The sequence below is a fragment of the Schistocerca serialis genome, chromosome 2 (genome assembly GCF_023864345.2).
Source record: "Schistocerca serialis cubense isolate TAMUIC-IGC-003099 chromosome 2, iqSchSeri2.2, whole genome shotgun sequence".
Lineage (NCBI taxonomy): Eukaryota > Metazoa > Arthropoda > Insecta > Orthoptera > Acrididae > Schistocerca > Schistocerca serialis.
In genome coordinates this window covers 883763489-883776738 of record NC_064639.1, presented here as the reverse complement: position 1 = coordinate 883776738, position 13250 = coordinate 883763489, and the positions used below count along the sequence as shown (strand labels likewise).

At 38.4% G+C, this 13250-nt stretch overlaps 1 non-coding gene across 1 annotated transcript; it reads right to left on the bottom strand.

The window, feature by feature from the left end:
- Positions 1-324: 324 nt before the first annotated feature.
- On the bottom strand, positions 325-464 carry LOC126458737 (U4 spliceosomal RNA). The gene has a single exon (XR_007585707.1). It is a non-coding gene; the product is annotated as a U4 spliceosomal RNA (small nuclear RNA).
- Positions 465-13250: the final 12786 nt, after the last annotated feature.

The following is a 13250-nucleotide window of genomic DNA, read 5'->3' as shown; positions in this document are numbered from 1 at the left end:
ACGCCACTGCGGCGAATTGCCAGTCGATGAGGATGAGATGACGACGATTAGGACAACACAACATCCAGTCCCTGAGAGGAGAAAATCTACAACCCAGCCGGGAATCGAACCCGGGCCCTTACGATTGACATTCTGTCGCGCTGACCACGTTTTTTTTGTTTTTTTTTTTTTTTTGTCGTTATTGATCGTTTTGTTTGGTCGTTGCGGACGTCACAAGACATCCTGTTCAAGTTCGGTGGTTGATCCTTCCACTCAGTTTTTTATTGCAGAGGCCAACCGGCTCTCCGACCGAACACGCTGAGCTACCATGCTGGCTTTTTTACACCCCCTCAGGGGCTGCCAAAAATTGCCACAGAGACGGTATTTCACGTCTCTCTGGCGGGGTATTGGTAAAAGTTTTCAACTAGCAATAATCGCACCTCAGTTATACTTCCTTGGTTACGATATTGCCGCCGCGCAACGATTGGCAGTCAGCTACCGGAGCGAACATTCCTACACAATGAGAACACAACACAAACTTAACAGAAATGCTGATATAACTCATATACAGAAACAAACGGACGCACAGAACTGGAAACCCCTCAAGAAATAATGAATAACACTAGGTTACCAAAGTAACAACTCAGTACAGAAATGTTTGAAGAAAGGTGATGATACTGACATACATAAGAAGTCGGGCACTTAGCAACTTCGTTGTAACAGTTGTGATGCTCTGTAGTCAGCAGATATTAGCAGAAATAGGGTATAAAATGTAAAACAGCATGGAAATTTTGTCACCAACCATTCAAAAGTTTTAGAGAAAATCCGACTAGGAAAGCATGATCCCACCACAATACAAACAGACGTGAAAATGTGACAAGACACATCTCCCAACCCACAAAAAAGTTTCCGAATCCAAGGGGCAATCACAGGAAAGAAACACATAATAGATTACCAATCATATATTAGCAAACAAACTTTATTTAAAATAATAAAACATACAATAGATAAATAACCCCCTTGACCACTTAAGAGCAATAGCAGACCCTCTCAAACCACCAAAAGAAAAGAAAAGCGATCGCATCTCTCATTATCAAAACAAAATATACTTGATGGCAGCTAGCAGTGGACCTAAAAAACGCTGAGACATAAATGTATTTTGAGTCAGTGAAAGTGCTGTGTGCAAAAAACTTGCATATTTATGGGGAAAATAATAGTAATTACTATAACGTTTAATAATATTTAATAGTAGGAGAACTGTACACAATCCCAGTAAACAGAATTGTAAGAAACAGAAAATAGTTACAGTGATTATTGTAGAAACTTTGAAATAAAGTGAAACGAATATGGTCCAGATCAGTCTGTTAACAGTAGCAAGACAAAATTCTTTCCGCAGCCATATGTGTGTTAGTGAAAGCAATACGTTACTCATGTTCTTTCATCTTAAATCGTCAGCACTTCCATGCAGCTAAATTCAGCTTTACTCTTTAAGGAATTTTGTTGAAGTACAGGGTGAATGTCTGTAAGATTATAGCAGCTTTTTAATCCACACTTTGTTTATCGAAATATAAAAGAAACTGCAGACAGTGCGAGGTTATTAGACTCCAAAACGGAAACAATTATGGTAGATGAGGTCTTTCAGTTGATTACAAATGCACACAGGCGTCTGAGACGCTCCCTGGACACTTCTAACAGAGACCAGGCACGAGCAATGTTGTGCGACAGACGGGACTATGGCAGCGGTAGTTACAGGGCTCCAGCTTCACTGACTCTGGCCTACACACCACACAATATCATAAGCGGTTCAGCAATGGCACTTCCACGTCTAACTGTTAGGATGTGTTCATCTTTCACGTCTTTGCCGATGCTCCTTAAACAGAAAACTTGTAAAAAAACTTAAAGAAACAAACGACGGACAAGACACCAAAAATGGCAGTTGGAATAACGTTGTCTCACGAAATTATAGTAACACTAAACGAAAAAGTGCGGCTTTCAACTGGTTTCCCATATGACGGAAAACTGCGTGATCGTCAAGTAATGAATTATATGTTCTGTTGTAAGGACCTCTTAACTTTACAGTAAAATATTTATGTGAACTGCTTTATGTCTAAAAACAAATATGTGAAAACGAAAAGTAATGTATGAGGGGGAGTTGGAAAATAAGTTTCCCCTGTCGACTGTGGGCAATTTGTGTGATATGGGCGAAAGACGACACGGCAGTTGAACGCGCACTTGCATGGGGGCTTAATTAAATATATAATGCAAATAATTTTAATTTTTTAGATTTAGTAGCTGTCTGTTCGGTTACGCTGTCTCGTAACCGGTTGGCCCTGACTAGTATTAGTACGCAATCTGATTGCATAGAATAACAACAAAGAATGAAAGGAAATTTCCGTTACCACAATTAATTAATTAAGTCCACAGCAACTATAAAAGCTACGAAACAAAAACTACGAACAACAAAGCACAAGTGTGTGGAAGTGTGATTCAACGTACACATCTGGCACGGTTCTTTCTCAATAAGACAATATATTTTAAATACCATTTACACCGAATTAATTAAATAAAACTGAAATACTATAATTGCACATTGTTGTTCTTGTGGTCTTCAGTCCTGAGACTGGTTTGATGCAGCTCTCCATGCTACTCTATCCTGTGCAAGCTTTTTCATCTCCCAGTACCTACTGCAACCTACATCCTTCTGAATCTGCTTAGTGTATTCATCTCTTGGCCTCCCTCTACGATTTTTACCCTCCACGCTGCCCTCCAATGCTAAATTTGTGATCCGTTGATGCCTCAGAACATGTCCTACCAACCGGTCCCTTCTTCTGGTCAAGTTGTGCCACAAACTTCTCTTCTCCCCAGTCCTATTCAATACTTCCTCATTAGCTATGTGATCTACCCATCTAATCTTCAGCATTCTTCTGTAGCACCACATTTCGAAAGCTTCTATTATCTTCTTGTCCAAACTATTTATCGTCCATGTCTCACTTCCATACATGGCTACACTCCATACAAATACTTTCAGAAATGACTTCCTGACACTTAAATCTATACTCGATGTTAACAAATTTCTCATCTTCAGAAACGCTTTCCTTGCCATTGCCAGTCTACATTTTATATCCTCTCTACTTCGACCATCATCAGTTATTTTGCTCCCCAAATAACAAAACTCCTTTACTACTTTAAGTGTCTCATTTCCTAATCTAATCCCCGCAGCATCACCCGACTTAATTAGACTACATTCCATTATCCTCGTTTTGCTTTTGTTGATGTTCATCTTATATCCTCCTTTCAAGACACTTTCCATTCCATTCAACTGCTCTTCCAAGTCCTTTTGCTGTCTCTGACAGAATTGCAATGTCATCAGCGAACCTCAAAGTTTTTATTTCTTCTCCATGAATTTTAATACTTACTCCGAATTTTTCTTTTATTTCCTTTACTGCTTGCTCAATATACAGAACCCGAATTACAGTCTAATACATGAACACAAGCCAGATGCTTTCTTGACTGAACCTGTGACCAAGAGGCATTGTTAGTTAGGAAATTTATAAAAAAATAAAAAAGTGTTTTTTACCTTCATACATATTGACTAAAAATACACTCCGATCATTACAACATCTCCATTCGAACAACATCTGCTGTCTAGCCCATCAAAACAACTGCACATGACATGGCCTCAAATAGTACAGCTATCAACATCCTCTCAGCAAAGCACTAACCACCACAACTTCTGAACAAGCACTGCCAGTGGAGGCTGCGGAATAAAACCCTTTGGCGCAATCTCTGGCGCTGTGACTCAGTGTAGCCACCTTTCATATGCCCCTCCTCCACGGGCTAAAATTTGATGGTATTTTTGCCAGCATTGGTGGTGAAAATACCACCAAATTAGTAAAAAAAAAATACAAACAAAAATAAAAGATAATATTAATAAGTAAATATCACATAACTAAATAAATTTTGGCTTTGCACTAACCCTTCAATAACTTAATATATAAAATACAGTGAGAAATACAAATGCTTTCATACATGTGATTTTACATAATAGTTTACACAAGTATCATTCAATCAATGGCACCAGCAATGACGAATAGGTGTAGGTAAGAGTCTCATAACATTTCATAAACAGTAAATACACAAAAAATCAGTTTATACAAATATTCACATAAAATCCTTTCTATAGTTCAATAAACAAGTAGCACTCCTCAGAGCAGTTGACAGTTCCAACAGTAGCACCCAGCAATGGCCAACAGGTGCAAATACAAATAGCAGTCCCATAACATTTCATCAGCAGTAATTAAACAGCTCCAACAGTGGCACCCAGCAATGTTGAACAGGTGCAGACACCAACAAGTGACATTATTTCAGTAGAAGCAGTTCCATCAGTGGCACCCAGCAATGTTGAGCAGGTGCAGACACCAACAAGTGACATTATGTCAGTAGAAGCAGTTCTATCAGTGGCACCCAGCAATGTTGAGCAGGTGCAGACACCAACAAGTGACATTATGTCAGTAGAAGCAGTTCCATCAGTGGCATCCAGCAATGTTGAGAAGGTGCAGACAGCAACAAGTGACATTATTTCAGTAGAAACAGTTCCATCAGTGACACCCAGCAATATTGAACAGGTGCAGGTAACAGTCCATAATATTCACTATCACTAATCAGACAGTTCATCAGAGTTTATCAGCAGAAATTAAACATTTCCAAGTGGCACCCATCATGTGGAACAAGTGCAGGTAACAGTCTATAATATTCACTATCACTAATTAAACAGTTAATCAGAGTTCATTAGCAGAAATTTAACATTTCCAAGTGGCACCCACCAATGTTAATACGTGTAAGCATGAACGACAGTTTGAAAGCACACACAATTGCTTTTACCAAATTATTATCAATGCTCTTACACTAAACATACAAATTATAATAAACACACAATTGATATCAGATAATTGTCATAGTAACTATTACAATACACAAGTTACAGTACACCTATAATATTTATGGGTGTCAGTGCAAGCCACAACAAACAAGTAAAATAATATTTAGGAGATAGGTCGGTACCAATTATTTGGGATTAGGAATAGAAAACACACAAAACACAGTCACTCATCTTTCACCCACATTAAGTGCTACTGTGTAATTGAATAGTGTTAACTGTGTAAATGCAATTCTGTCAAAGATCTGACGTTCGACATGTGAATCAAGTAGTAGTGGCAGCAATGTATAACAGTCCATAATAGTTAGTCATCGTCATAGTCATCATGTCAAGACCAATGTTTGCCAAGCCAAATCAAATGTACGGTTGCTGAACAACTGTCAGTGTGCCAAGATATGCAAATACTTCCTCTCTTCAAAAAAAAAAAAAAAGTATATACTGCTTAGTGATTTAACAAAGTGTGTGTGTAGACAATCTTCCTTCCTCTTGAGTGATCTAGTCTGCCATCTTCATCCTCCTTGTTCCATATCCCAACCAAAAAAGATATGCTCCTCACTTACTTAACCTATTATCCACCAAAACTCCAATAATCATCAGCATCACATAATCTTAGTACTTCAATAATACCTCTTACATCGATACATATAAACCTTATCATCAATATCATTTACCTTACCTCTTGTCCACCAAAACTCCAATAATCATCAACTTCACACAATCTCAATAATACCTCTGCAATATGTCGACACATATAAACCTTATCGCCAATATCATTTCACTTCCATAACAACTCTTTCCTCTAGTCAGTCTCCTCGAACAAGTACAGATAAAATTCTAGTGCAAACATCAATTCATCATCCCATACCATCCGAAGACATAATGTCCACACATAACCTCTGTGTAATCCATCTGACCGTAATCTTCTACTCATTATGAACTATAAAATACATTTTGGTTACCTTGTCCATCATTACATAAAAGAAATGCATACATGACCTCTAACAGCCTTTAGTTTAAATAACTTTCAGTAAGTAAGTACGAGTACGGAGCGTGAATGATCATAATATTTCACAGTGTGTACACCACTTCAAGAATCATGGCAAAACAGAAGCAAACATGTGGAGTATTTCTTGTGCCAAGTGTCACTTGCTATTTCAATTGCTCACGAAGAATGCAGTGTAATAGCTGTCAATGGTCTAAACCTAGTTTTGGTATGTCATGTCGTTAGCTTCCTTCCTGTTAGCATAAATTTATACAGCTTCCATAAAACCTCCAGCTCATGTGACTTCTATGAAGTTTCTTGTACTAATGTCGTTCGTCGAATTATAGCAGTTCATTTTCTTATCTTAAAAACATAAGGCACTGAGCGTAAGCAAAACATGCAATAGCGAGTAAATATACCAGTGGAGAATAGAATGTCAACAAGTGGATACAGCACAATTCCTACAATGAGGCTCTGCCAAGCGAACAATCTATAATTAATACCATAGTGTGACCTAAACTCCATGTTCGTACACCGCATATCAGCATTTCTATATACCAAATTAAAGAGTAGTTATGACAACAAAACAGAAATGTGTAAATATGCAATCCATACGCAAAGCAGCAAATATTCATCTTACATAATAAACAGGTCATTAGCATCAAATCAGCATAAGCAAATAAATGTTCATATGTAATCTTAATAAGTAAACACAAAGGCGCAAGTAGATAAATCACAAAGTATAAATTACATACATAACCATATCAGCACAACTAATCAGGTGAAAATTATAATTTCAATAAATAAGCACAGCAGGCACATAATAAATAAATATGACATCAGTGAAAAAGCAATACAGCCAAGCGACGCATAATATACACAAGTAACAACCCTGTTCATTAATCAATCATTGTCAATATCAGTTAATACGAAGTATGAATCACGTATTAGCGAGCAGCAAATTACGTCTAAAGTACGCACCAAGTGGAAATATGTTACCTGAAAAATAAACTCAATTAACAGTTAGCTTTTTAGTTTATTACTTTCTTCTTCGAAATTACATTCCTCCTGAAATTTTCTCGATAGCAAGTCCTCTTAACGTCGGACACACAAAGAATTTACCTGAAGTTCTTAAATATTTTATACAACCGTATCCTGAAAAATATTGAACGTTAATAACATAATTTATCAAGTCACTATAGCTTTATACTGAATTTAGTCGGAGGAATTAGACTGTGTATTTGTTTACGGCTGTCAGTGCATTCGCACTGAGCGCTCGATCAGCTGTAGGTACGCATGACGTAGGAAGTAATTGTTTGCGGTCAATGACTGCCTTGTGCGGCGCGCAGACTTGACTGTTGCTTTGAGTATGTGCCGCAGCCAGAACACGGCACGGTATTCCTGTACTCTCCGTGTGTTTACGTATAACTGTTAGTTTCTCAAAAGTATGTCATTCCACAAAAATTTTAACGTTCGATATATGTTGTAATCCCTTAGAGCTCCGAGATTTAAGAGTTTCTACTTCGACAGTGTTATCATGAATAATTTTTCGAATTCTATATGGACCGTTATAAAGCAGAAAAAATTTGCGACACAAGCCCTTTCCTTTGGGAGACAAACGGTGAGACTTAATTAACCACCCAAGCCCTTTCCTTTGTGACACAAACGGTGAGACTTAATTAACACCTTTTGACCAACTGTCAAGGTTTTTAAACGACCAGGACGTTTATCTGATATCTCTTGTCTAGCAGCCGCAGATGCAATATTTTGTGGAGCCAGGTTGACAACTTCAGAATGCCGCAGTTTCCATGTAGGCGGAAAAGGAACGATCTCAGAAATGCGATTTGTCGGTGGCTTATTTTTTAATATCAACATAGGCGGTAAAGAAGTTGAATCAATAGGGAGTTCATTCGTAATGTTTAGAAAAATATGAAGATACTGATCCCATGTTCTGTGATTCTGATGACAATAAAGTCGACACAATTTATTGATTTCCTTCATCTATCTCTCTGAAGCGTTAGATTGAGGGTGAAAAAGTGAAATGAAAATTGGTTTAATCTTACGACGCCGTAGAGTACGAAGCCAAATTTTAGAGCGAAACTGTGATCCATTATCTGATATAACCTTATCAACATGACCCAGTTCTTTAAGAAAATGTTTGATGAAAGCGTTAGATACTGAACGAGCTGTTGCTTTGCGTAAAGGTGTAAAACACACATATTTTGATGTTAATTCCACTGCTACCAAAATGTACACAAAACCATTAGTAGAACAAACCACTGGACCGAACAAATCGACTGCAGCCATATCCTTTAATTTCGCTGGAATGATAGGAAACAACGGTGCTCTGTGAGAAATAGTTGGCGGCTTAGCCTTTTGACATAATTTGCATTTGGCAAGAACAAATCGAATACGTTTTTCCATATTACTGAAGTAGCAATTTTCTCGTAATTTATGAAAGTATTTTCTGGGACCAAAGTGTGCATAACTGAAATGTGTATACCAAATCAATTTATTAACCCACTCAACAGGAATACAAACTAACCAAACAGAGATGTCGACCGATTTTCGTTTAAAAAGAATATCATTGCGAACTAAATAATACTGTCTAATCGCTACGCTTTCCTTTCTCCTCCATTTCTCCTTAATGTCCTTCCAGATTGGATCCTTATTTTGCTCCTTAGCAATGCTCTTGAGCGAAGACGAAATAAAATTTTCAAACGCACCACCTTGAATATACATCAAACAATACTTGTTTTCTTTGCAGTCCTCTTCAGCACTTTGGTTCAAACCCATAGGTGCACGTGATAAAGCATCAGCAATAATATTTGAAGAACCCTGTATGTAAACAATACTAAAATCAAATTCCTGTAGATACAGCGCCCATCGTGACAATCTTCCATGTGTTAATTTTGTTGACATAAGAAATTCCAGAGCTCGATGATCGGTGTAAACCTTAGTATGTCTCCCATACAAAAATATGCGACATTTTGTGGAAGCCCATACAACAGCCAAGGCTTCAAGTTCCGTAATCGAATAATTCTTTTCTGATTTAGAGAGAACACGACTTCCAGATGCAGTAGTTTTCTGTACTACAACGCCGTTTTCTTCTATCTCTTGAAATAAACGTGCACCTAGGCCTTTGTATGATGAGTCCGTCGACAAACAAAAATCTTTAGATAAATCCGGATGTGAAAGAAGTTGAGCAGCAACTAAAGCATCACGAAGTTGTTCAAATTTTGATTGAGCTTCCTCATCCCAACACCAATTAGAATTCTTTCCAGATAGTTCACATAAACGAGGTGTGGCCAAATCGTCCAATCTAACAAATTGTCCAAGAAAATTACAGACACCAAGGAAACTACGAACATCACGTTTTGTGGTATGAACAGCATAATTACGAATAGCGTCTAGTTTCTCTGGATCAGGAAGAATACCTTCTGTAGAAATAATATGACCAAGAAATTTCACCTGAGAACAACCAAATTCAGATTTTTCCAACTTCACTGTAATGCCAACCCTTGCAAAAATACGTAATAATGAATCCAAAATTTTGTTGTGCTCACTACAAGAAAGTTTATCAAGAAGAATATCGTCAACATATGGAGTAATATTGTCACGAAGATAAACAAGTAAAATTTCGTTTAAACTACAAATGAATACTGCTGAAGATACAGTCCAAACGGTAATTTCCGAAATCACTTTTGGGTAAAATAGTCATATCCGGTTATTCTTTACCGACTGTCTAGATAGATTGATAGTTGAAGAGTTATTTTGATAGATACAAAGAATAGTAAAAGAGTAGGCAGCAGTGCAGAAAACTAAAAGGGAAATAGCACCACTACAGCTCGGGGCCCTGTGCACGCTACGGCGCATATTCACCTAGCGTAGTGAATCCCCTGAGGACTTAAATAGCCGCACATAAATTCCAGTTTGTGACTTATTGGCCAATTTGGTGGAAGTGCGTACATAAATTGATTTAAACATGAACATGGATGTATGTCATTCTTAGAATTGCGAAAGATCTTAAATTTCCGAACAGTTAAAAAGTGTTTATAGTCAAAGTTTTCGCCTCGTGGCAACAAAGACCTACCGTGTCTGTCCCAGTCCGAATGTCGATTATTGTTAAGTTCGCGCGCCTGGCGCTCTCTTGTTGCATCTCGTAAATGAAATAAATTATTTTCTTCAAAATCCGCTGCTATCAGTGATTCCAAATTTCTTCTACCGTCTTCTCCTACGATTTCGCTTTCAATTTGTTTGACTTGCTTTCGTAACGCCTCAAATTCCCTTTTAACGCGTTCATTAAATTTTCCCTGATTTTCAATGTGTTTATTTATGTTCTGGTACTCTTCTGTTTCTGCAAATGGCAATGGAGCTGTATCATCTGAATCTCTGTCCCCATGTAAACTATGATTTGTCAATTTATCTGAAATCTCCTCAACTCTTTCCAATGAGACACCTATTTGTTCTTTCTGTTTATTTGCGTCTTCGTAAGTGTCGTGACTCGGGTTTCAGTATTGTTGTGTTAGGTTATTTAATCTGTCATTTGGAACGGATTCCTCGATTCTCTCAAATATTTCTTCCTTATCGTGTGCACGTTGCAAATTTAACCCTGAAAATTTTTGTACTATCACGCGATCTCTTTCTTCCTGTTCTCTATCCTGTTCCTTTTGTCTTATTTCTATTGCAATTAATCTATTATTGTGAGAATTCAAAATCGGTTGTACTTCTTCTCTAATTTCTTTCTTTAATTGATCTTTCATGTTTTTAGAACATGTCCCAATCGTGAGTCTAACCGTGTTTCCATTGTTTCCATCTCTTTTTTAATTGTTTCTATTTGTGAGTCTAACCGTGTTTACATTGTTCCCATCTCAGTTCTAATTGTTCATATTTGTGATTCCACAGTTTTTGATTCAGATCTTGTGTTTCCATTGTTCCCATATCAGTTTTAATTGTTCCTATTTGTGATCCCACTGTTTTTAATTCAGATCCCAAATTTAATATTGCACTCATCAACTGCTCCATATTAACTGGTTGGAAATTCTTTTCACCCCTAACATTTCCCGCAAAACGAACTTCTTTCGTCATAGCAGTAAAGCTATCTGTGTTCGGTATTATCCAGAATCTTCTGTCGTTAATCTCGTATTCTGAAAATTTTTTGATTGTGAATAATTTTGAACTAGTTCCGGACTATTTTCCCGACTTATTAAATTGTTTTCCACTTCATTATTCGTCATACTGTTCACCTGTGTTGGCGAGTTCGCCATGTTAACAATTTCGTCATTTTCACTATCCATCATTTTTGCCTTTTTCATCGATCGCGTAATAATTTACAAAACATACAAAACTCGTCACTATACGAAAAATACACACAATATGACACTTTATCACCAACAATACCATTCACACAAAATGCTTCCCTCAAACACGATTAACGAACAGTTGAAATCTTCATAATTGCACAAAATTGTCAAATGCGTATACAAGACATCAAAAATTAAATTCTGCAAAAATACCATTAGATGAAAGACAAGACAACTACAAATGTTCATTACCAAATCTACACATGCAATATAGACTACACTTACTAAACTACGAATTACTTCAACAATACTACTGTCTGCTATTTTTACTATGAAAAGAATTCCAAGGGACGATCCGAAGCAGCGGTCGCCACGTGCATGGGGGCTTAATTAAATATATAATGCAAATAATTTTAGTTGTTCGGTTGCGCTGTCTCGTAACCGGTTGGCCCTGGCTAGTATTAGTACGCAATCTGACTGCATAGAATAACAACAAAGAATGAAAGGAAATTTCCGTTACCACAATTAATTAATTAAGTCCCCAGCAACTATAAAAGCTACGAAACAAAAACTACGAAGAACAAAGCACAATTGTAACTCTTCTGTGTGTGGAAGTGTGATTCAACGTACACATCTGGCACGGTTCTTCCTCAATAAGACAAGATATTTTAAATACCATTTACACTGAATTAATTAAATAAAACTGAAATACTATAATTGCACATAGAAACCCGAATTACAGTTTAATACACGAACACAAGCCAGATGCTTTGTTGACTGAACCTGTGACAAAGAGGCATTGTTAGTTAGGAAATAGAAAAAAAAAAAAATGTTTTTTACCTTCATGTATATTGACTAAAAATACACTCTGATCATTACAACATCTCCATTCGAACAACATCTGCTGTCTAGCCCATCAAAACAACTGCACACGACATGTTCTCAAATAGTACAGCTATCAACATCCTCTCAGCAAAGCACTAACCACCACAACTTCTGAACAAGCATTGCCAGTGGAGGCGGCGGAATAGAACTCTTTGGCCCAATCTCTGGCGCTGTGACTCAGTGTAGCCACCTTTCAACGTGCAAGACACCGATACACCATTGGGTAGAGGTAGACCGCGATCAAGAAGATGACACTGTCGCAGTGCCTGCTCAAAGCGGAGGTCAGCAGCTCGGTCTTTTCCCGGAGCTATGGAGAGAAGGTGCGTTTTGGAGTCGTGGTCAGAGGCGGAAGTGAGAGCTGTTATCTGCTATGAATGGGCACGTGGAGTATCAGGCACAGAAATACATAATCGCCTTGTTGAGGTGTATGGGTCAAGTGTGATGTCGAGGCAAATGGTGCGGAGATGTTGCCAGCAATTCAGTGATGGACGTCAACAAGTGCAGGACATACCCAGACTTGGACGGACGCGCACGGCCACTACAGATGCAAATGTCAGGCAGGTAGATGACATGATTAAAGTGAACCGGCGTATCACCATCGATGAGTAGCGGCAGAACTTGGAATCGGACATGAGCGAGGCCACAAGATCATGCACGACGTTCTTCGACACAGGAAGGTGTCAGCACGATGGGTGCCCCGCCAACTGACCCCGACACACATGAAACAACGCATGGCGTTCAGCCTGGAACGGCTCGTACGTTATCACGAATCTGGCAATGACCTCTGTTTCGGATTGTGACCCGGAATGAAACGTGGGTCCACAATTATACGCCCCAATCGAAGGCCGCATCCATGGAGTGGAAACATCCGTCATCACCTGTCCGAAAGAAGTTCAAAAGCACTCCGTCTGCAGGTAAATTGCTACTTACCGTTTTCTGGGACGCCAAAGGAGTTTTACTGCTGGACTTTCTGGAGGATGCAACCATCAATGCTGCGCGGTACTGCACCACTCTGTCGAAATCGAAAGAGGTGATTCGGAGAAAGCGGCCTGGCCTTCTCAGATCCGGCGCTCTACTATTGGATGACAAATGCGAGACCACACACGGCGACGGCAACGCAAAACCATATTGCAACTCTTGATTGGGAGCGCCTACACCTTCCGCC